This window comes from Brachycentrus maculatus, unplaced genomic scaffold, assembly GCF_059751285.1.
Source record: "Brachycentrus maculatus isolate JH-2025_06_01 unplaced genomic scaffold, ASM5975128v1 h1tg000011l, whole genome shotgun sequence".
Classification (NCBI taxonomy): Eukaryota; Metazoa; Arthropoda; class Insecta; order Trichoptera; family Brachycentridae; genus Brachycentrus; species Brachycentrus maculatus.
Genome location: NW_028280765.1, coordinates 627501 through 653223, shown reverse-complemented (window position 1 = coordinate 653223; position 25723 = coordinate 627501). Strand labels below are relative to the sequence as shown.

Below are 25723 nucleotides of genomic sequence, written 5' to 3'. Positions count from 1 at the left end.
CTTGTGAATAATATTGCTTCTTTATCATATTATTTTTTTATTATGTTAACATCTCAACGTAGATGAAGAAGATTATGGAAGTCTGGGCATTATCGGGGCTTACGATCATCATAGGCTGGTTTAAGTGATCACTTTACACACGTGTAACATTCAACAATTCTACCCATTATATTCCAGGATTCTGACCTCACATACTAATATAAGAGTTTCTGCTCAATAAAAAGCTTCTTTTCATCTCACCAATAGATGTCTCTAGTAAAGTTCTAGTGATTCAAGAACAAGGTTTCTAAATTGGTTCATATATAAAGAACTTCCAAGAATTTGAGTAGTGTGGTTGTCAATAATGGGTAGAATTGGTGAATGTTACACATGTGTAAAGTGATAACTTAAACCAGCGTATGACGGTCGTCAGCCCCGTAAATGCCCAGACTTCCATATTCTTCCTCATCTTTGATGAGATGTCAAAAAATAATGTGAAAAATAACTCCTATAATTGAAGATAATCCAGATTTAAACAAGTATTTGGACGCACTAAAAATGTTGCTAATATGGGTTCTGTTTAATTCCATTAAAAACACACCCATGTTGAATATTTACCAAACTGGCATTCTAGTTCCGCAGAATGTTGCGGAATGCCTTTCCATAGCCCGCGAGATACCTGCATACATACATATTTGCGTATATGTGTATGTGTCTCGTAGTAATAAGTAATTGAACCATCTACATTCAAGACCTGAATGCACATTCGTGGAATTAAGATACCTGTATGGAGATGATATCATAGGCGATTCTCGGATTTGGCGACGCGTTTACATTGCCAAATATAGAATTAATTTATAGATTTGGCGTTTGATTTGTAGAACTCCCATTTTAATGTATGTATGTAATAAAATAACTAGGTACCTACCTATACATTTTATTAAGTACTTACATATAGTACCTACATAAAACAGTTCTACCATCAGATGTCGCATGCGTCGCACTTAATAAAACAAAAGATATCAGATAGAAAAAATATAATATTCTGAACTGTCAGAATCAGATAGATAGATATAAAAATATTATAAAGATAAATTAAGAATAAACTTTAATTACAAAGCAACACATTGTTTATTTTATTATTATACACCCACTTTACATATTATTTACACCCAATTTACAAAAGAAAATTATTACCACGTCATATGTATAAAATGTTAAATCAAGCACTGATGTTTTGAGTCTACCAAGTTGCATATTATTATTTTATTAATTGTTTCGACATTTACTTTGTGGTAACAGATGTTAAAATTATTAAATAAAACATTTGTCTTTTTACCACTTGAGTTTATTTATGTCTACTAGTTTCGGAAGCAAGCTTCCATCTTCAGGTCTAAATGATAACTCAAACGATGTTTTATATGAAGTGTTTTTATTTTATATTTTTTGTATATTTTCGTTTGAAAACGAATGTTTGAAAATGCAATAACTAGGAGAAAAAATTGTCAAAAAAAAGATTTTTATGTGTTTTTTTTAACAATAAAATACAACTTAGTAGACTCAAAAAATCAGTGTTTTATTTAACATTTAATTTAAAATTCCGTTTACATTTGACGTTCACAAACGTTCTTGATAGTTGAAAGAGAAGCATTTGGTTTTTTTATGTTTTATTTTGTTTTTTTTTTTTAATATATTGTATTTAATATAGTTACATTTTTAATACAATTTCTATACGTTTATACATATGGCAAACTTATAATTTTAGTTTCGCTGTGCCCCTCCAAAAAAAGACTGAGCTCTTGTGCTTGGAGAGACATTTACACTCAAGGTTTATTGTTTTATTTGATATATGGTGTAATAGTCTTTTTTTTTTCTTTGATATATTTTTTTTAGATTTACATGCAATGGGCATTAATTTTTTTCGTAAGAATTTTGATATCTTCAATTTTTTTTATTTTATTAGGGAGTTTATCTAGTTATCTTGTTTTAAGTGAAAAATCATATTTGTGTGACCCACTTTTAAAATCGAATCCGAGACCTTTAGCATGGTAGCCAAAAGTGCTAACATGACACATAGTTCCCGATATATGTTTTGAAAAAACATCTCAGCCATTTTATACTAAAAAATTTATTTTATATACATAATCATTGTCTTTCAGTAGTGTGTTAAACTCTACCAAGGACGTCACCCCGGAAATGTGTCCACGTAACGTGGCTAGATATTTAAACGATTTATGCCAACATTTTTACAACAATCTACATTATTCATTGAGGAAGCTGTTTTAATCATATTTTTATATAATGTATTACGTCACTGTCGAAATACCCATTGATAATGGTTATACTTATTGCCAAATCACGCGGCAGCGGTTGCTGTTCCGTTGGCTCGAACGATTTAATTAACATGTGAACTATTATTTGATAAGTAAATCGAATATGATACGCGCGTAGATACTATTCGTATATACTGATATCAAATCGCGAGCTGTAAGGTATAGCTACGCAGATACACGTGGTCATGATTAGCTCAAAAGCATGCTACAATCGAGCGATTGCTACTTGTACGTATTTTGCTAGAAATAAGTATGCTCATTTCGAACGTACTCAAAAATCGTCAGATGCTCGATTTTCGAGTATGCTACTTTTTATTAAAAATATTTTTGCGTTCAGAAAAATTTCCTTGCTCATTTTGTACAAGGATTTATAGCATATTTAGTAATTTATTGAATTGGCGTTTTTTTAATTTGTAGAACTCCATTTTAATTTATGTATTAATTTTTAAATCAAACACTGTGTTTGATTTAAAAATTAATACATAAAGCATATGTAGTTTATATCGATCAATCAAAATCCGTCACATCTTGTCACCAAATCCGACAGATCCTTATGTCCCATTGTCTCATAAAAAAATTCTCAACTGAATACCCTCTTTTATACATTCTGTTTCCATTTGTAATCTTTTCTTTTCAAAATTGGACTCACCAAAATTATGCTATTTGTAGCGCGGGTGGGATGGGCGTGCTTTAAGGTTTGCTTATAAGCATGCTAGTATCGATTTATGTAAACGAGTATGCATATTTAAAGCTAATGTATACAGCTAGAGATCATGCTAGTCTTAAGCATGCACATAAGCATGTTTAATCAGTGGAATGTGTACCAAAACAGAATTCACTGCATTTTTTTAAAGCATCGATTTGCATAATCAACAGTAAATAAAAATTTAAAACGACATCATATCGCTCACTCCTTTCAGGAACGTCATAAATCAAAAAAGTTGATTTTTCAAGAACGTTTTTAATGTTTAAAAATATAACACAATGTATTAAAAATAAATATCAACCCACTTATTGAACTTTTTACTGTGCAACAGATCTTTTTAGGTAAAACCTGAAGGTTTTTTACTCATTTGAAAAATATTTAGTGTATTTAAAAAAATAAATAAACAATACCTTTTCGTAAAAATGCAAAAACAACACTTTCTGCCCTGTAGCGGGTAAATATTACGTTAAAAATATGCCGCTTTCGCTGGGATATAGTACATTTTCTGGGCATTCCGAAAACATGTACAACTGAAAATTGACGATTTTTGATTTATGACGTTTTTGAAAGGAGTGAACGATATCTCTTTATTTCTTTAATATGAAAAAAATCCTATAATAAGTATTTTTGCTCCGCAAATATCATATGGTACCGAAAAAATGTACCCACAATGTAAACGATTTAAGCGATTTCATTATCTTTGTGTCGTGCTCTATCGATCTTGCTACCTTTTTACTCATTCAAATTTGGAAATTCAAATTTTAAATCTGCTCGTAGTGTGTAGATGTGATGCAAGTAAAAAAGGATTGGTATCTCAGTGATACAGTGTGAATATATTTTTTTTAATTGTCATACCCCGCGTTCGATTGTTCTTAGAAATTGAACATTTAATTATGATTTAGTTAAGCTCATTATCATATTTATAGAAATTTAATCATTGCAATCTGACAGTCGCGACTGTCGTCTAGTCGACTAGTCGTCAGCAAATATAGCTACCAAAAAGGAGATCGCTGTAACAGAAGCTAGCTACTAATACCATACGTTACAGCTGCGTTGTGCTAGTTGAGTATCGGCATTAAAGAACTCTAAAAGAGATCACGGGAAACGCTTCCCGTAAAGTTTTATTACCCCCTCCCTTTCCATTATGCCATGCGGTGCGTAGTTGACGACGTCACATCCGTTTGCCGCGCAGGAAGCGCCGCTCTGTGGGAAACGGTCCACTCATTGTTTTCGCACGCACGCTGCCATTTTGGCGCGAAAACTCTATTCACAGAGCTTGTCTATGAATACCGCTCGAGCAACAATGACACACTTATGTAATATTATTTTATACGCCGTAAAAGGCCTACGTAATCTGACATGTTGTCCGGTGTTTCCTAATCAAGCAAGGAGCATTAACTTGTGGCGCGACGCACTTGAACCTTGCTACGTCAAATATCAGAGCGAAACGGAAAATCGAATAGCCCATTTTTTGTGGAGACCGAAAGAGAGATAAGCTATTTAGAAGGCTACGTGCGAGTGAAAAATCGCTAATTTTCAAGCGAGCGAGAGCGGGACGGCCGTATCGCCAAGTTGAATGTCATGTGCCCGGAAAAGGATAAATATTGTAATGATATTACGTTGGACATCTGTGCGTGCGAAAGAGACAGACGCGTATGTTGCATAATTTTATTATACTAAAAAAAAAAACCCTTCCTAAAATGGGCAATATTTCGACAAACTTAGAAAGGTAAATCAGATTATTAAATATCAAAATTCAAGCAACATTATCATACAACAAAAAAAAAACATTTAAGTATTGTTTTTTGTTTACAACATTTTGAGTGTGTCTAAATACTTGTTCACAAATCTGGATTATCTCCAATTAAAGGAGTTATTTTTCATATTATTTTTTGACATCTCATCAAATATGAAGACGAATATGGAAGTCTGGATATTTTTGAGTGTGTCCAAATACTTGTTCACAAATCTGGATTATCTCCAATTATTACAGGAGTTATTTTTCATATTATTTTTTGACATCTCATCAAAGATGAAGAAGAATATGGAAGTCTGGACATTCACGGGGCTGACGACCGTCATAGGCTGGTTTAAGTCATCACTTTAACACGTGTAACATTCACCAATTCTACCCATTATTGACAACCACACTACTCTGATTCTTGGAAGTTCTGTATATATATATATATATATATATATATATAAGCCAATTTCGAAACTTTGTTCTTGAATCACTAAACTTTACTAGAGATTCAAAAAATAATATGAAAATAACTTCTGTAATTTCATCGGAGATAATCCAGATTTTGTGAACAAGTATTTGGACACACTCAAAATGTTGTAAATATTTTGAGTGTGTCCAAATACTAGAGACATCTATGTTTTTGAAACTATCTATTGGTGAGATGAAAAGAAGATTTTTAATGCAAACAGACATAACAGTTTTTGACATCTCAACATAGATGAAGAAGAATTTAGAAGACAGGACATTTACAGAGCTTACGGCCTGTCGTAAATTGGTTGAGTGATTACTTTACAAACGTGCAACATTCATCATTCTACCCAAGATTGACAACCATACTACTCAAATTTTTGGAATTCCTAGATGTATCCTTAATCTCACTATACGGTACATGAGTTTACAACAGCCATCTATGTTAGATGGAGAAAGCTTTTAGCTAACAGAGACCCTTTTATTTGGTTTTATGTATATATTTACCTTATGAGATTATACATTTTATTTTTACATTTCAAATTTTATTGTGCACATTAGCAAAAAGTATAAAATTTAAGATTTATTTTATATTCGACCTTTTATTAAATAACATTTTTTATTTAAAACGCGTAGAGTATCTACGTTGCTAATTAAATTTTTTTAATGCATATTGGATATTTTTTGTTTTTTACAATATATATATATATATATATATATATATATATATATATATATATATATATATATATATATATATATGTATATAATTACGTAAAATGTCACAAATGTGTTAGAGAGAAATTAAGTTTCGACTTAACGAATACTGGCCCTTAAGTATTTAATTAATTTTGTTTTTAGTGAGTTTATTTTATTTTATTAATAACTGCGTTGTGAGTATGTAACAACGTAATCAAGATAGAGCGTTTAAATTATATGTTTATTTAAAACTATGCGTATTTTCTTAACCTATAAATCTCAGATAAAATGATATATTAATGCAAAACGAAACCATTAATTGAGTTATAATGTATATAGTATATATTATAATATTAAAAATGAAATTAAAATATTACCATGCAATATATTGTGTCTGTTCTGCTGTGTGTAAAAAACTCGTGCAATTATGTCTAAATGATCGGTAATGAACCATAACAATAATATTTTCAATAAGTTTTGTTTTGAACGCTAACGCCATCTGCGCAACGTATGCAAACTAATAGCGCCCGCGTAATATTCGCGCCAAAACGTCGGCGGCCATGGCCGGTCAATGTTCCCGCCAAAATCGTACTCGTGTACACGCACTCTGATACGCAGATGTCATCAAATTATTATCTTCGCGTACAGACGTCTTCTAAAGGACACAGGGTTGTTCTCATTAAAGACGCAATATTGTACCAGTGTCGAGTATTAAATTCGCCACTAAACGTGCTAGCCTTCGCGAATTTAATAGCGCAGGTACTTAGCATTAATTCAATTTGTCACCTGCGCTGCCGAGGTAAAAATAATCCCAGTATTTATTGATGTTTTTAAAAATTGCCTTTAAGGCGATCGTAACTTACTATTTTCGTACTTTTTTAAACCATAAACTAGAATGATATATTCATAAAATATTATCAAAAAATGAAAAAAAATAGTAAACTATTCACCATAAATGTTGGATCAAATTTTATCAACGTAGGTACTACTATGAAAATCGGTCAATTTTCTTTTGAAATTTTTAGATTTATACGCCATAAAATACGTCAGTAAGTATAAAAACCTCCGAAGAACATGTACATGATCTTTTTATGTGTGTATTTTTCCTGGTACAAATTCTAAGTAAAATAGTTTTTCAGGTAATGTTGATGTTTATTTTAGATATTTAAATGATTTTCCTTTATTATGCATACATATGACACTCGAGAATAATACTGTTTCTTTTGTAGAGGTGCAAAGAGGTGACTAGAATGCCGCATAAGCGATGTGTTATATAATTTTGGCATTTTATCCTCAGTGTCTACTTTCTAGCACAAGTGATACCATTAGTATCTTGCGTACCTTATTTTAAAAAAACAATAGTTTTTTTTTCATAGATATTTTATAATTATTTTATTATTGGTGTGGGTGTTTGTGATGTATTTTTCATATTTACCATCCCTATCCTCACTATCCTACCTGCAGACAAGCATCTAAAAGAGATGCTTTGCGGGTTTTTTCTATTAAAAAAATGCATTTTACTTTTTATTGAGTGCCAGTTCCTAAGGTTCTATATTTACCTATAAGAAGAAAATCTGACAACATATGACTATCTTAATCTTAATGTTTTTTTTTATTTTTATTTTTTTTATTTTTATTTACTTAGAAATTTAACAGAACAATAACATACATACATTTACAATAATGAATAACAAATAAAACAGGTAATTGTAACAATCTAATTACAAAATTTCACAAATGTTAAATGAGTTAAAAGTAAACAGCAAGTATAAAATAAAGCACAAGTTAAGAAGATTAACAGGCAGACTTCGGCTTTCCAAACTCAAAACACAGTAAGGGACATTTTTTGGAGTGCGCTTTTTTTACATCTTTGCACTAAGATTAGATTAGATTCTACTTAGTCCAAAAATGCAAAAAAAAACGCACTACAAAAAATGTCCCTTACTGTGTTTTAAGTTTGGAGAGCCGATTTAATTTAGAGCTTAAGTAAAAATAATATATTGAATATATTTTTTGATATTTGGTTTTCGATTAGTTTTAGCAAAATTGAAATAATTTTGCCATCCGTTCTGATAAATCTATATTAAATCTGGAACAGAACATAATGTTTTCTACGAAACCGTAACAAATAATCGAGAAATGGCAAGCTAAACTGTCCATTTGTTGGACGGTTCTCGGTAAAGAAACATCAACACGGGTCCGCGCGTTCTGGACCTCGCCTCACTTCGCGTCTGTGGTCTCGGGTTACGTCACGCATCAACTTTGAGCGTGGCAACTCGATCCGAAGTTTTGAGGTTAAACATTCCATAATCGTAAAATGTAAATTGGCGCGTTTCAAGGTTTAGCGAAAGTAACAACAACTGCTCCGTTTTGGCGGGAGAATTTCGCGCCAATTCTGCCTCGACTGACAGCTGTCGTCTGTGGCTTTTCATATTTTTCGCCGTGGAATTGGAAAGTGTGTCATTCAGTATCGCTGGAATAATGATAATTGTCGCGAAGATTAATGTCTGTTATTTTCCCCTGTTGGGAAATTGACTTCGTCATATTTGCAGCTAGTGAACGGTGGTCTGCGTACCCTATGGCGTACTTCATTAAATTGATTACAAACCGACATCGAGTTCTAATGTAATATTTGTTATGAATTCTTGAAATTCTTTGGCGTTTACACACACACCTAGAGCTTAATACCTGTTTGAGTACAACATTGCTTGCCGATACAAAGGAGGCAGTGGAAAAATATTACGACGTGTGACTTCGTAGAATTTAAGTCGGTCAAATGTTTACTTTTATTAAAAGACAAAGTCGGTATGCACAAAAGTTATTATACAATAAGGTATATGTCTACAGAAGACTAATAAGTAGATAAATCGACGCTAATTTATCACCAACTCCTTTCAACAACGTCATATATAAAAAAAAACTTGATGTTTCAGGAGATCGTTTTTAAAGTTTAAGAATATGATAAAATGTATTAAAAATAAATATCAAGGCACTTATTGAACTTTTTACTGTGCAACAGATCTTTTTAGGTAAAACCTGAAGGGATTTTCGCTATCTGAAAATTACTTAGTATATTAAAAAAATAATTAAACAATACCCTTTCTTCAAAATGCAAAAGCAACACTTTCTGCCCTGTAGCGGGTAAATATTGGGTTCAAGATATGGCGCTTTTGCTGGAATATAGTATATTTTCTGGGCAGTCCGAAAACATGCACGACTGAAAATCGACGATTTTTGAAATATGACGTTGTTGAAAGGAGTGAGTGATATCTTGTATTTAATAAAGAACCTATTTTAGAGAAGCCGAAAAAAGTTTCATTGTTTCGATTAATGTATTTCCAAAATATTTTGTACTATAATTGATAAATGAACGGAACAAAACCATTGATTTTTACTGTAACCTTGGTTATGCGAACATAAATTTTATTTCAAACTGCATAGATATCTGTTTCCCTTAAAATGTCACTAAGGGAGTATTCGTACATTCGCATCGAAACATCCCTCAAGAGTAGCAGCATCCTTCAGTATTGACCCGAAGCCAAAGATGATTTTAACCGGCGAGATTTGATCACATCAGATCATGGTTATTATTTTTTTAATATTCATTTATTAGCTAACATAAACAAATCGTGAAAATACCCTATTTTCTTTGCGTACCACATTGTGATAATGCTGATATTGTTTTGTAATAGAGCATTACGAAATAACAAACATCCGTTTTTATGAGTACCTACAGTTATATCAAATGACGATGATTACTTTTTGCTACACTATTCACCTACCTGTACGTAATTCAACATGTGTACATTCACTAGCATAGAAATGTACTTTATATGTGGAATATGGTGCCCTGTTTCATATCACAATATTATGCTGGAAAATTAGGGCGTACTTTCCGTAGATCATAAAAGTAGGTACTGTGTTCTTTTATTGTTTGAACGGAATATTCAATGAAAATGCCAACTGTATTTTTACTGAATTTCAAATCATGGAGAATAAATTAATATAGCTTCCAGGAAAGTTTTCTTGTTATTTATTCATTTTTGTAATTATTTATACACTCGCATTTTAAACTTCCGGAAAACTTACCAGATCGTTTCTAAATGTTTCTAAAATTTATCATTTCCTAGTTAATTTCTAAGATTTTTCCATTCACTTACATATTGATGTTCTTAAACTTCCGGAAAACTTACCAGATTGTTTCTAAATGTTTCTAAGATCGATCCTTTCGCAGTTTATTACTAAGATTTTTTCCTATCATAAATATTATTATAAAATGATTTGTATCGTTTTTAGATTCTGACAAAAAATGGCAGTGCTAATCATAAATAATTGTTTTATTTGCATAATAAACACATTGAATAAATTCATTCGTTTTGAAATTACAGTAAAAAAATAACCACATCTGTAACCAGTGTAATGGTACTTAATAGCGTCGTACTACCTCCCATGAGATGCTGGAATACCCGACTACTTAATTAAAAGCAACATTATACCATTTGAGAAAAACTAACTAACTAACTAACCATCACGCCGCTTCCCTGCAGGGGTAGGCAGAGAGAATAGAACGCCACACCACTCTGTCTTTGCAAACATTCTTCGCCTCTTCCACGTTCATGCATCTCCTCATACATACCCGCCGATTGTTACGACTCCTAACCTGACCACTTTCAAGTATTTGGCATACTTGATCGTGCCATGTTTTTGTCGGTCTTCCTATGCTCTTTTTTCCACTTACATTCGCCTCATAAATTTGTTTTACCGTTCTTTCCTCACTCATTCGTTCTACATGTCCAAACCATCTCAACACACCTTTCTTAATTTTATCGATAATGCTTATCTCAGCTTTGCATTCCTTCCTTTATTTCACTATTCGCACATCTATCATACATCGTTTTGTCGCACATTCTTCTGAGAGATTGCATTTCGACTGCATTCAGTCTATTTTCATCCTTCTTTTGCCAACTCCATGTTTCACTTCCATACAATAGAGTTGGAACCAGGACTCCGTTGTGCACTGCCAGTTTAGCTTCCACTGATAGGTTTTTATTTGCTATAACTGATTTCAGTGCACCATTCACTTTGTTCCCAGCATTCACTCTCCTTTCCATGTCTATATCATTTGAACGTCCCTATATATATATTTTTGTTTTATTTTTATTATTCTTATTATTATTGAATCATACTAAACAGTTGTAACAAATGAAAATGATTTTTTTACAATATTTCTTACAGTATTTACCATTTTTTACATAAATTCTATGATTTTTAAAATCCTTAATTTTGCAAAAATAAATGTCTTTATTACAGCATAATTCGGAAAATGTGTATTTTACTTTTATACGCATGAATATAAATGTTAAACATGTGTTTTAAATTTTCTTTATAAATACTTGACACTGTATTAAATATTAAAATTATTACATTTTAAAAATTATATTTTAAATAAAACTTAATTAAATTCATCAATGATTAAAGAAAACACTTCGTTTTTTACCACTTGAGTTTTATTAGACTACATGTTTCAGAAGTTAAACTTCCATCATTCAGGTCTGTATAATAATTAAAATATAAAATATAATATAGAATGATGGAAGTTTAACTTCTGAAACATGTAGTCTAATAAAACTCAAGTGGTAAAAAACGAAGTGTTTTCTTTAATCATTGTAACATGTCTTACCACAAAGTTAATGCCGAAACAATAAATAAAATAAATTCATCAACGTTATTATATTTGTGTTAGCGATTTGTTATATTTTCTCTTAATCATGCTTCTTACCGTATGTTTTTACATGCCTATTTATCATACCATACATGCATATTTATTGTTTTATATTTTACAACATGCCCTGCGTTAGTTGTTTAAAAAAAACTTTCTTATTTGTATTTCACTCTTGTTAACCTTAAATCTTGTCTGCTAGAAATTACTCATTGGGAATATTATAAAAGTAACTTAATTTTTTTTTAAATATTAAAAATAAATTATTGGTTTCTCGACTCAATGAAGTACTTCGTCAATATTTTAAATTATCGACGCACTGAGTGTTTTTACGTAATATCGAGTAGACGTTTTTTTTATGTAATTATGTAAATACTCGGTTGTAATTTTTCTCGGTAATGTTCTAGAAATGTCTTTAATTCTCTCTAACCTTACAAAAGGGCACCTTGCACGCCTTTGAAGCACACGCCGTTCAAGGTCGCGTTCCCGAGAGCTCATAAATTTGGCACATTTTGGCGCCGCCATTCTAGACACAATTATATTCTTTGTGAAAATAAATATTAGCTGGAAGCATTATTTACTCAAAGCGGATGGTGGTAATTATAGAATGCTGTTAACTTGCCTTGCTGAACATTTTCCCAAAGCAATCCCCCTCGCGGATCACTGACTTACGGGGAAAGAGTTTCGTTTTTGACTATTTCATCGTAGATATTTTTTTATGTTCAACACAATATTTTTCTTCTTTTTGTAATGCTAATCAGTACGCAGTTAGATAATTTTCTTAAAAACCAAATATAGGAGGCAGTGAAACATCAGCGCCGCACTACTTACATTCATTCAATTTGTATTAATTTAATCGCTCATATCACAAGTCAAATTATAGAAGTAAAATCATTCAATTTAGTTACTTCATTGCTAACTTAGAATCATAGAAATGTTTAAATCCATGCCTTTAGCGGGAAAGCTAGTGTTTTTGCCTAGAATTCTCACTCGTGAATTACATACTATTTTAGTAACTTTAAACATCAAAGAGTAAATCCACTGACGAGTAGGTATAGGCTTTAAAACTCATAAAGTTGAAGCCTAAGTAGGACCATGATAAGTGGTGTTGCATTAGTCGTAACTAGATTTCAGAGCCACTCGGACGTAAGGTAATTAAAAATTTTATAAAAAAACATATGGTATCATGGTAACGACAAAACCTGGCCATTAATAGTTGTTATATTATAATATAATAAAATGCAGTTCCAACAAGAAATTTCAGTACAAAACACAAATATAAGTCAAAAATAGTGGTGCTGTGAAGAAATAACTTATATTCTTTCGACAAATTTTCGGTTTGCGTAATACCACTTCAAACGCTACTTCATGACTACCAGTTTCGGAATAACCATTCCATCATCAGGTTAACTGAATATTGATGTCTGTATTTAATAAAGAGAGTGTTATATAACCATATTACAGAGTAACAATGCTTTTCAATTAGAAAAAAAATAAATCACGAACATTTATCATTTCGTTAATACGTTCGGATAAAAACGAGTAAATATTGCAAATCTCTCATATTTCTAGTTTGCGTTAATATTGACCCAATTGGATAGAGCCAATTCGCAAGTTGCGAAATGGCAATTCATCTGTATTATACCTCGATTATTAGGCGTGTAATACAAATTTAGTTATGAATTAACCCGGTTTTTCAAATGTCAATCACTTGCATAACTCGGCGGCCCGAGATCAGAATCTGCGCGTAACAATGGTAGAATTATTGCCGGTGAATTGTGGAATGGTTAGCCGCGGCTGGCGGGCACGTTCGAGCGCCTGTGCACTGCACGGAACTTTTCTGTCCGGCCGTCCGGTTAGCATGAAAAAACGGACGATTGGTTTGTGCATTTGTCCGTCTTTCTCCGGATCGATGCGCTCGATCGGTGCGCGATCACGGTGCGCGCGAACTCGGACCACGCCAAACCGGACTGCCGGACAGTTTCCGTGTAGTGCACAAGCGCCCTTTCCCGGTAACGATATGGGCCGGTGTCGGCGTTGGCCGTTATCGGACAGTCCGCTCTGGTATTACGAACCACGCCTTGTAATCTTTGCTGCCTTCGGGCCACTGTTTTAACACTTCTATGGCTTCTACATATATCTGAAAAAATATTAAATACAATACTTACCGATTGAAAATGGATTTTGATTTTTTATTAATATTACCCTGGACTGGTTCCTGAAGCGCAGGAGTGATCACCTTGCCTTCATATAAGTTACGATTAAGATAACACTTCGTAAATATGATGCAGTGCATAATGCAGCATTGGGTGCAAATAAGGGTTAGAAGAAGAATAAAAAAATATTTAAAAAATATGTACATGCAGCTAATATTTCATTTAATTACATAATTAAGTGAACTTAAGGCTGAGATCCCAAACGTACAAATTCTGAACGTGACCAGCTGCGCAAGAAGATAAACGTTTCTCCGCACATTTTTTTTGAAGATTTATAAGAATTTTTAATTTTTTAGAATATTTATTGAAAAAATCTTTTTATAATTTTTTTCTTAAGCTTTAAATTTTTGTTTTCTTGGCAAAATCATATGTTTATTTCGAAGAAAAACTTCTTTCAAAACAAAAACAGTGTTTTAGGAAGAAAAGTAATCAATTACGTTAAAAGTTACCTGGGTTAAAAAAAAATGTTGCGGGCTACCGAATATCCAGCCTTAAATAAAAGCTTGAAAGTTTTGCCTGCTTGGGCCTGTAGTTTTACGTTACCGTATACAGATTGAAAAATATTTCTTTTAATGTATTGTTTTCTACTGTATTATTTATTTTTTCAAGTAAAGATACCTAAGTATGTAAAATTTTAGATTGATTCAAGGAAGGAATGTTAGTCAAAATTGCAAGTATTTTTGGACGATAGGTTGATACTTCATAACAAAACTTGTACCTAAGTTAATTGATTCGGCAGTCACTTTGTGGTAAAATCTATCCATTTTTAATTTTAGTTTTACTTAATAAATAAATAACGGTGTTTGAAAATGATACGGAATGCATCGAAACATGTGTCACTGTAGATTTTAAGAAAAAGTGGTATTTACTCAGTAAAACTGAAATAAAAAATTGTATAGCTACATAAGGACTACAGCTACAAAGTCAGTCCATTTGATCTTCACATTCGTTTGAAAATGCCATAACTAGGCGAAACAATTGTTACAATATAAATACAACTTAGTAGACTCAAAAAATGTTTGCTTAATTTTAAAATCAACACAGAACTTGTAAGCTTTAAAAAAAACACGGGAGTACGAGATAATTATTTTATTCTTTACCAATAAAACCAGTAGACTTGTCTGTTGGATTGGCGTTTTGATTTAATTGGACACTTCGATTGTCTGTAACTGACTATTATTGGCAAAAAAAAAGTGAAAAGGTAAACGTATTTATTACGAACATTGATCGGTGACGCAGTCTCGTCAACGTAATATAAATGAAAATATTTTGTTGTTTTTTCACGAAGTAATAGATATTCTGTAAATACCGTAATGTTTTGTGCGTAAATAACGCTTGATTCAAGGTCGAAGGTTGTAGGCGTGGGCCGAAGGTCGTCTCATGAAGCGGGCGACGAAAGCTTTCGGGAATTTCGGGGAATTTGGGAAAAATAAATTACGCATCTCTTTTGTGAAGATTAATTTCATTCTTACGCGTTGACCAAAAAGTCTCAACTTTACACTTAATTAAAGGTGATTTTACAAGCATCTTGTTATTTTGCTTTAATTCAGTGTACTTACCGTTTAATTTTTGTTACATTATTATTTTTCAATGAAGATTGTTTTCGTTTTATTAATAATAATAAAACCCTTATTTGCACCCCAATGGTGCATAGGGCACTGAGTCATATAAACACAGTGTTATCTTGATCGTTTACGCATGAAGGAAAGGTGATCAGCCCTCCGCTTCAGGTACCAGTCTAGGGTAATATTGAATAAATATTACAGTGAAAAAATCACTAATATTTATTTGACCTCCCTGGGAATCGAACCCGGGACCTCCAGAACGGTAGCCGAGCGTGCTGACCATTACACTACGGAGGCGGACGGTTTTCGTTTTTATTACTTGGAAAAAACAAATTACGCATCCCGCGTTTTTCTGCTTTTTGAAGATTGATTTCATTTTTTCACCTTGGCCAAAAGTCTGAACTTTACACATCAATAAAGGTGATTTTACAAGCACGTTGTTATTTTTTTTTAATTTAGTATACTTGGCGTTTAATTTTTGTTACATTATTATTTTTCAATGAAAATTGTTTTCGATTTATTACTTGGGAAAAACAAATTGCGCATCCCGTGCTTTTTCTGCTTTGTGGAGATTAATTTTATTATTATGCGTTGGACAAATGTCTGAAATTTACACTTTATTAAAGGTGATTTTACAAGCGTGTTTTAATTCAGTGTAATTGGCATTTAAGTTTTGTTACATTATTATCTTTCAATGAGGATTGTTTTCGTTTTATTACTAGTGAAAAACAAATTACGCATCTGCTTTGTGAAGATTAATTTCATTCTTACGCGTTGACCAAAACTCTGAACTTACCACTAAATTAAAGGTGATTTTACAAGCATGTTGTTTATATTTTTTTATTTCACTGTACTTTTCATTTAACTTTTGTTTTATTATTATTTTTCAATAAGGATTGTTTACATTTTATTACTTTGTTTTTTTCTTCTTAACGTCTCTGATAATTCAGCACTATGTGTAAGCTACTATTATTGATTATTATGATTTATTATTCCTCTTTTTCTCTTATTTGTATTATTGTAATTCATTCATCTTCTTGGTATTCGTTATCATATCGAGTGTCGTTTTTCTTGTACTATCGTTGTTATACTTAATGTATTAACATATGGGGCGCAGACGTGGACTCTCACATGGCAAGGTTATATCAAAACTGGCTGAGGAATGACCAATATTAGGTTTCTCCTCGAGAGACCGAAAATCATATGAGTTGATAAGGCAAACAACCACTGTTGCTGAAATCACACAAACTATTTGACATATAAATTTGAAGTATGTCGACCATTTAGCTAGGCACATGGAAGGTGGAATAAGAGGGTCCTATCGTGGCGGCAACGGCTAGAAATATAGAGCAGAAGACGTCCGCAGATGCGCAGAACAATTGGCGCGAGATCTAGAAAGAAGCTTATACCCAAATCTATTTGCGAAACGGCTCCTTAAGTAAGTAAGCCGTTGTTACTTGTGTAATTATTTATCTATACATCTTTTTCTACATAATGTTTTCGTTATGATTTCTGAGCGTCCCGTTTTAGTATTCATGTATTTTCATCGCTTGATTTTTACCTTTAATATTTCTGGTTTTTCAGTTACTCATATAATTATTAATTATTCTTCTTCTTCAATCTCCTTTCATCACATATATTTTTTAATTTACTCGCTTTTCAAATCATTACTATTAATTACCTTTTCACGCACCGTAGAACGAGGCTACTTGAACTTTGATGTGTTACTTGAACCCAGTACAAAAAAATATTTAGATCGTGGTATCGATCGAAAATCGTGACAATAAGTGTCACCTGTAAGGGAAACAATGAATCATGTCGATACGTTCATTAATTTTTTTGTACTGGGCTCAAGTAACACATCAAAGCTCAAGTACCTGATTTGCCTTTTATATCTTAATGATACTGGGCATCGCGTATCTAATACCTAGTTTTCTCGTAAAGGAATAAGTATATTTTTTTCAATACTTTCCTAATCTTCAAACCTATTTTTATTTAAGAATAAACACCATTTTTCTTTGAATTTTCTTACTTTTATGCTTTTCACGAGTGAAAATGCTCGCTCGATAGTAAATAATGTTATGGGGCAATAGTATAAAAATTACAAGGAGTTTTTCATGCAAATTATGAACCTCTTGTAAACATAAGTTTAATGAGTTACACGTTTACTTAAATGGCCAAACTATATGAATTTTTTTCTTTTATAAATAAATAAGTTACATATTGCAGTATTTTTTTACAAAACACTAAGTTTTATTTACTGCCCAGTTTTTCAACTGTTTTTATTTAACTAACCAATATATAATTATTTTATTTATTTATTTATTTTCATAATACATATATACATTCAATATACATATTCATTTCATAAACACATTTATTATACGTATTACGGCTCTTTAGGCATGGCCTGTGTTGAGTATGTAATTAAGTATGTATTTTAAAGTTCTTATTTAATCGGTGATATTTCTTTCAGTATATATCGGTGATATCCAGGATCATTTCTGGTCAAACTGCTGAATTTATGGATACCAACGGTTTTGGAGTTTTGCCAAGCTCTCATAATATATATATATATATATACAATTAGTGTGTGTCCTAAATATTTCCTTTATAGTTTTTATCTTTTAAATTTAAGTTTCGAACAATGCCAACAATATTTTTCCATTAGGGTCTAAGTACTCTGCATACGAAAATGATTGGAAATCGTCTGAGAAAGCGAAACTAGATTAAAGTGCTTAATTATATCTAAATATTTGTGATTTTCACTCTCGTATTTATTTCATATTACCCTGGACTGGTCTCTGAAGCGCAGGAGTGATCACATTTGCTTTCATGTAAGTAACGATCAAAATAACAATTCGTCAATACGATGCAGTACCCTATGCACCATTTGTCATATATATTAATTCTTGGAAGTTAAGTCCAAAAAAATGATTTTATTATATATAAAAAAACATACCAGTAAAACAGTTATTTAATAGTTTTACCCCGAAATAGACTAACGCAATTTTTGTCGCCTACTCTTTTTTGGCGGCAAGTTTTCGTCTGCATATTAAAATGTCACTGCCATAAACACACAATGCAGCAAGTGTAAATTCTCCCCGCATAATAACATAAACACAAAATGCAAGTTATGTAAATTCCCCGCTTCATTTTCATTTCCCGCGCTTTTACGCGCTGCGACGTCGTTTACCGCGCGCGGCGGGTCGGTGACCGCGGCGTCGGCGTCGGCGTCGAGGGGATGCCCCGCTAGGCGACGCTACTCGCGGTAGATAGTACTCGTAGATACCGACCCTATCTCTTGAGCCCGCTTCACACCGGTAGATTTATTTGCAGAGTTCGGAGGTCGAACGACTGCCGTCCCGTTACATTTTTTTAAATGTGAAAAATGCATCATTCTTTTCCTGTTTTGATCCCTATCTGCACCCAACGGTAAAACCAAGGTGATTTTTCCTGCGATCCAAGTTCTTTGATTAAACAAAACTAATATTCTCAATATTATTAATATGCGAATATTATTAAACAAAACTAATATTCTCAATATTATTAATTTGGAGCGCTACGTGCAGCGCAGTCAAGGGATAACTGGAGAAGAGTCATTGCTTCTGCAAGGGTCACAACCCTCAGCAATGAGGATTAAGACGGAGAAGAAGAATTATTAATATTTAAAGCATTAACTTTGTTGTTAGTCATTTTTACATTTATATTTTTTTTTTACAAAAATATAGTATATAACCACTTACCGAGATTTTACCGAAGTCTACCGGCTTCGAGACGTACCCATCTCTTCGTCAGGACAATCACTACCACAGCATGGAAACAATACTACCCGTCACTTCCAAAGCACTATTCACACAAAACTTAAAAGTATACAGAATGTTATCACATGCATGTGATAAACGTTTTATATGGTTATATACTAATATTACCTGCTAACATTTTTGTAAAAAATATAAAGGAAAAAAACTGACTAACTCACCATCACGCCGCTTCCCGCAGAGCTCCTGACCTGTCCACTTTCAAATATTTGAAATATTTGAACATGCCAAATTTTCCTCGGTATTCTTCTGCTGTCTTCCAACCACATTCCCTTCATAAATTTATTTAACTATCTTTTCTTCGCTCATTTAATTCACATGCCCAAACCATTTCAACACAGTTACCACTTTCTTACTGTAATTTTATCGGTGATGCTTATTATCTTAGCTTTGCGTTTTTTTCTTTGATTTAGCAGCTAAATATATTGAATGGAATACAGATAATATAATAGAGGGGCTCACGATGAGGATATCATTGCTTCATGATGAATAAATATTAGATAAGAAAATGGTGTTTCTTGTTGAATGAGTGAGGAAAGAATGGTAAAACAAATTTATGAGGCGAATGTAATTGGAAAAAAGAGCAGAGGAAGACCGAGAAAAACTTGGCACGATCAGGTATGCCAAATACTTGAAAGTGGTCAGGTTAGGAGTCGTAATAATCGTCGGGTAAATATGAGGAAACGCATGAACGTGGAAGAGGCGAATAATGTTTGCAAAGACAGAGTGGTGTGGCGTTCTATTCTCTCTGCCTACTCCTGCGGGGAAGCGGCGTGATGGTTAGTTTATTAGTTTGTTTGTTTATCTCTTTCTATGTCTCTTAATTTACATATTGAAAAAATACAAAGATTAACGCTGTTTGCCAAAGTGCGAACAGTGTGCGTATGTGAGGACACGTTGAGTTTATCTTCTTCGCTTAAAAAGAACTGTTTGGAGGAAAATTAAACCGGTATTTTCTTATGTTGAGTACGAGCATGCCGGTGTAGACCGAGCTTTACACCCGGTCTCTGGTCTGGTTAGTGATCTGACCGCTTGTTTATTTGGCTTCGTCGCCGTCATTTTTTAAAAGATGACATTTACAAATTACGTGACACGTGCGTAGGTACTTTATAGGCGCGGGAAACAAAGAAAACTCCCTGTTTTCTTTTTGATAACATCTTTTAATTTCTTGTGACAGATACAAGAGTGTAATTATTATTAATTGCCACCCACTTCTGTTTTTTGTTTTTTATTCGAGATTTCTTTGTAGATTCATTGCTTTGTGTTATCAAACGGACTTTCCAATTCTTATTTAATTTTAACATTCTGGTGATTTCGTAGAAAATAATGTTTTTTTTTCGATTATGTTTTCTTAACAATAATATTTACGAATAAGCAGTAATATAATAATAAAAGTATTGATATGGTACTTTTGGTCCATAAAATGTATTAATTTTTGTTATTTAATTTATCTTGTAATATATTTCAGTACTTTTATCGTTTGATTTAATTTTATATAATTTTAATTGAGTCGATTAAACATTAAGGCCTTACTAGCAATAATAGGATTCATTTAGCGTCCGACTGCGCTCAGAGTCGGTCTTCACCCCACGCCCGATGTAAAATATTGAAATACGACTGTTGTGTTTTTTGTTGGTTTTTTTAGAATGTTGATTGATTTTTTTTACTTTATACCTTTCAATATCTCTTTTCTTTTCAAAACCATGTTTTTATTTCGAAGAAACCTTATATTTTCAATACAAATAGGGTGTTTAAAAAAATCAATTACTTTAAATGTTACCTGGGTTATAATTAAGATGCAATTTGACATATCGCACACTCCTTTCAAGAACGTCATAAATCAAAATTCGTCAATTTTCAGTTGTGCATATTTTCGGAATGCCCAGAAAATGTACTATATCTCAGCAAAAGCGGCATATTTTTAACTTAATATTTACCCGCTACAGGGCAGAAAGTGTTGTTTTTGCATTTTGAAGAAAAGATATTGTTTTTTTTTTTTTAAATATACTAAATATTTTTCAAATGGAGAAAAAATCTTCAGGTTTTACCCAAAAAGATCTGTTGCACAGTAAAAAGTTCAATAAGTGTCTTGATATTAATTTTTAATACATTGTATTATATTTTTAAACTTTAAAAACGTTCTCCTGAAAAATCAAGTATTTTGATTTATGACGTTCTTGAAAGGAGTGAGCGATATGTTGGGCCTTAAACAATGTCTTGAAAGTTGTTTCAGATATTTGGTTTTTCTCAGAAAACGCAATTCTCGTAAATGTGTTTACATAACGTTTTTATGAGAAGTTAATTACGTTTTCTTGGAAGTTTCAAGAAGGAAGTTAAGCTAGACGGTATTATTGTGACATAATACCGTCATCGTTATGAGCTTTCTAATATCGTTGTGGGGTTTAAAGATCAATTTTCAGGTTTTAAGAAATACATTTATATATTTTTTTCCAATAATAATAAAAAATAATATATCCGACCAAATTTGAACAGACTCTTCTTGGTGGAATTGCATTTTATAAAATAAAATAATTAATTTATTGTTATTCCCACATATATTTTATATGACAAGTGGCCGGGTTTTGTCATTACCGACATCATCAGACTGGTGGGAGGCTAGGAAAAATTCCATAAAGTTAATTTTATATTCAAAACGAGGTCGGGGTTAAACACCAATATTTTGTATAACTTTTCTAACATAATAAATTAATGTAAAATTAAATGAATTTAAGTAGAGTATTATTATTATACTTTCATATAAGTTATGGCAAAGGTTTTTAAGTATGATTTTGTATATAAAAAAATACTTAGAAATTAATTTTAGTATGTAAAAATGTTGGTTTGTCTAATTTAAATTAAAAAATCCATTTCTAAAATAAAATAATATAAAAATCAAACCTAAAACTTTTCCTTCTACTTAAATGTTATTATTCTCAATTAAAATAAATTTTGTTAGAAAAACTTAGATAAAATCATAGTTTTCAACCCCTGTCTATGTGTGTATATAACATTAAATTTTGTCTATGTCAGTGCTGTTTTGTCAGTCTGATGCTGTCGGCAACGACAAAACCTGGTCACTGGTCAAATAAAAAATATGTTGAAAAAACTATGTTTTGTAGTTGTTATACCATATTATTTTATGTATATCTGACCAAGTCAGCACAAAATAAGGGTTATCTCAATTTGGTGTTTAAATAATAATTAAAATGTAATATTAATTGAATGTTTTTCTTCTCACTCTGGCACCTAAATGGATCTTAATGGCTGATGATGAAAGCTGAGGAAAATGTCCCCTTTGTTACTACCTAAAAGGGGCCAACGGACCTCGAAACGTAAAGAACCCCTGCATTAGACTTTTGTCTAAAGAAAAGATCTCGTTGTCTGGGCCTCAATTATAAATGTATCTACATTCTGCGTAGATAAATAATTTTATCTTCTGAAGTTTTACGTCTAATGACTTCCGCAAAACCGGAAATCGAATCGCATTAGTAGGAAATTAAGGTTACCGATTTTTTCGTTGTTATTTTGTAATTTATTTGAAATAAAGCTAAGGTTTAATCAATCTTTATCACGTAGATAACATCTAATTTTTTTTTTGGATCGAGACGAGAATCGATCCTGTCTCGCCGGCTTCACTGATCAAAAATATTACACAACTATTGACACAAAAATTTCAAATGATATAAGTATACATTATTAATAAATATATGTATAATTTTGAAAAAAAAAATTCAAACGAGATATTTAAAATTTATTAGCCGAATGTGGTTGGTAATAAAAGCAGAGGAAGATCGAGAAAAACTTGGCATGACAAGTATTTCAAATACTTGAAAGTAGTCAGGTCTTAACCTGTGTGAGGAAATGCATGTATGAATTTTCGGCGGCTACGGATGAGGAGATGCATGTAGAATGTAGAAGAGGCGAAGATTGTTTGCACAGACAGATTGGTTTGGCATTCTATTCTCTTTGGCTATTCTCTCTGCCTATCCCTACGGGAAGCGGCGTAATGGTTAATTAGGAGTTTAGTTACACGAGATAATCCAAACTATCATTGTGGATTTCCCTTAGTTGAAACGGATTAAAATGAAGCTAGCTCTTGATCTCTACGCATTGATTTATTTCATTTTTTTCTTCACATTCTTTTTAATCCTCAATCCCTTTAATTATCACTTCCAACACGCCTACCCAATTTAACTACAGCTCCCTTCAGTGTGACAAGCAAAAGGGACGAATATTTTAATCATTTGAAAAGTCGTACGTATTCTTCTTAATTTAACTTAAGTTCATTTGTGTCAACGACTTATTTGTCATTATTAAGTTTGTTAAGAAATGTGTTTATCACATTATTAGGCAAAAATGATATCAAGTTAAAAAAATATATAATCTTATAAACGTTATGCTGTATAGGTTTCAGGATTCATAATTCTATTTTTTGTGTGCTTATTTAATATTTCAATACTTATTAATATAAACAAAAAAATATTATGTCGTTATATACAGAATGGGGCAATATTAATCATCCTATCGGAAGATGCTATAATTTATGCAAATGGCGTCGTACGCCAATCATATTAGGTATTGGTGAACTAGACAGCTGCAGTATACAAACAGTATTCAAGGTGGCGTAAAATTTATCATTAATTTTATTTATGATTAACTCAATTAAAAAAATGATTTTGAGTGATGGAAATCTTTATTTGGACCACTCAAATTTTTTTCCGTTAAGTGAAAAATATGATATAGAAATTGTTATCCATTATTATTTGATTGCAGAAAGATTCAATTGTTTTTGTATATATCTTTTTTTTTAAACACACATTTATAGTTCGGTTAATTAGACAAAAACCTTACTATCATTGTAATACAGATCAAAGTAAACTGGGGTGAAGATAAAAAGCGTTTCGTTACTTTCTCGCACTGCTGATACTATTTTGGGACTCTGCTACGTCCAAATATTCAAATGAAGCCATCAGAAAAGTCAAACTATTTCGGGACTTGTTGCTAGTCGTACATGGATACGCGGTAATTTGGAACACACCGAATAGCCAAACTCCAGCCCATGCCGTGTGAGCGAGCAGCTGATGACAAACTGTCAAACTTTCCGTTTGTATATTAACTTTTAAAAATAAATTTCTCTTTGAAATAAATCTCTAATATCGTGTATTACGCGTCCACGTTAATAGATTATGAACATAGTTATACATCGGCGTTCTTTTTTTCCATGTCACTACTGTGTTGTACGAGTAAATAAATATTTTGTTGTCAACCCGTCCAATATGTAATTTTGTTTTGTTTGTATGACTTGTCATAAAACGTCTTCTTACTTTTTATGAAGTATTTTTATGCAGAGCTCTAAACTATGGCATATCATAATATGACATTCAATGAAAGAAAAAAAATTCAATATCTGTGTATATCGCATACGAATTAAACACATAAAAATGTCAAAAACTTAATTCCCATTACAGTGAATATGAGTTTTTCAGTAATGGAAAAAATTACAATGTTATCGACGTTTAGCGTGTATATTTTAATTTAGTCTCTTCGTCAGGATAATTACTACACCAGCATGCAAATATCAAACTTTATAAATTACATATATGCTTGATATCAAATATATAATGTTAAAGTTTAACGTGTGTTTTTTTACTCTAAAACAGTTTGAAGTTTATTTGAATTCTGCTAATTAATTCAATTTTAAATTAAGGCTGCAAAATCGTTTATAAAGGGAACTCCTACCGTAAACACGAGCAGTACGCTCTATTACGGGTATCTCTTTGGATAGATATTATTTTATTAGTTTATCATTACTTATTTATAATAAATTATATTCATAAATATATTATAAAAACTTTTAAATAAATATGAACAACTAAATATAGCTGATAACATATACTTGTGGTATTATTTGATACTACAAAGACCATTGTTCCGTCATTTAGACGGCTGATTTGATCCGAATACATGTATGAATTGAAAATATTAAATATCAATGCTTTGTCTTGTTGTAATCTACCAGCAAGTCCTGGGTTTGTCGGTATATTCCATACATATATCATATAACACGCGTTTGAGTCGATCAGTTGGCTTTACGTACTGTTGCATTGTGATTTTAAACCTTTTTAAAATACCAGTTAAATTTCATGTAACTCGAGCATGTACGCTTCAGTATTTTAAACGTAGTTCAAAAGCTGCATTAGCATTCCGCAAGATATGGCACCCATACCACACAAGTTGCTCAATTGTTCTTTCCTTGTGGTGAATCAACCATTGTAAATTAATCCCGTTTAGTGTGACTTGTTGATAAGGAATAATCTCACATTTGACAAACTAATGCATTGTTGGTGGCCCTGGTACTTTACACAGGACAATATATAGGTACACATATATATACATATATATATATATATATATATATATATATATATATATATATATATATATATATATATATATATATATATATATATATA

The 25723-nt window shown here is 31.9% G+C and overlaps 1 protein-coding gene and 1 long non-coding RNA gene across 2 annotated transcripts in view; one reads left to right on the top strand and one right to left on the bottom strand.

The window, feature by feature from the left end:
• Positions 1-6349, bottom strand: part of LOC148313457 (uncharacterized) — a 31576-nt gene extending 25227 nt beyond the window's left edge. The window contains exon 1 of the long non-coding RNA XR_015837717.1: positions 6307-6349. This is a non-coding gene — a long non-coding RNA (uncharacterized LOC148313457). The remainder of the gene's footprint in view (positions 1-6306) is intronic.
• The window catches only part of LOC148313455 (tRNA dimethylallyltransferase-like), a 343114-nt gene that overhangs the window by 128445 nt on the left and 188946 nt on the right, over positions 1-25723 (top strand). The window lies entirely within an intron of this gene.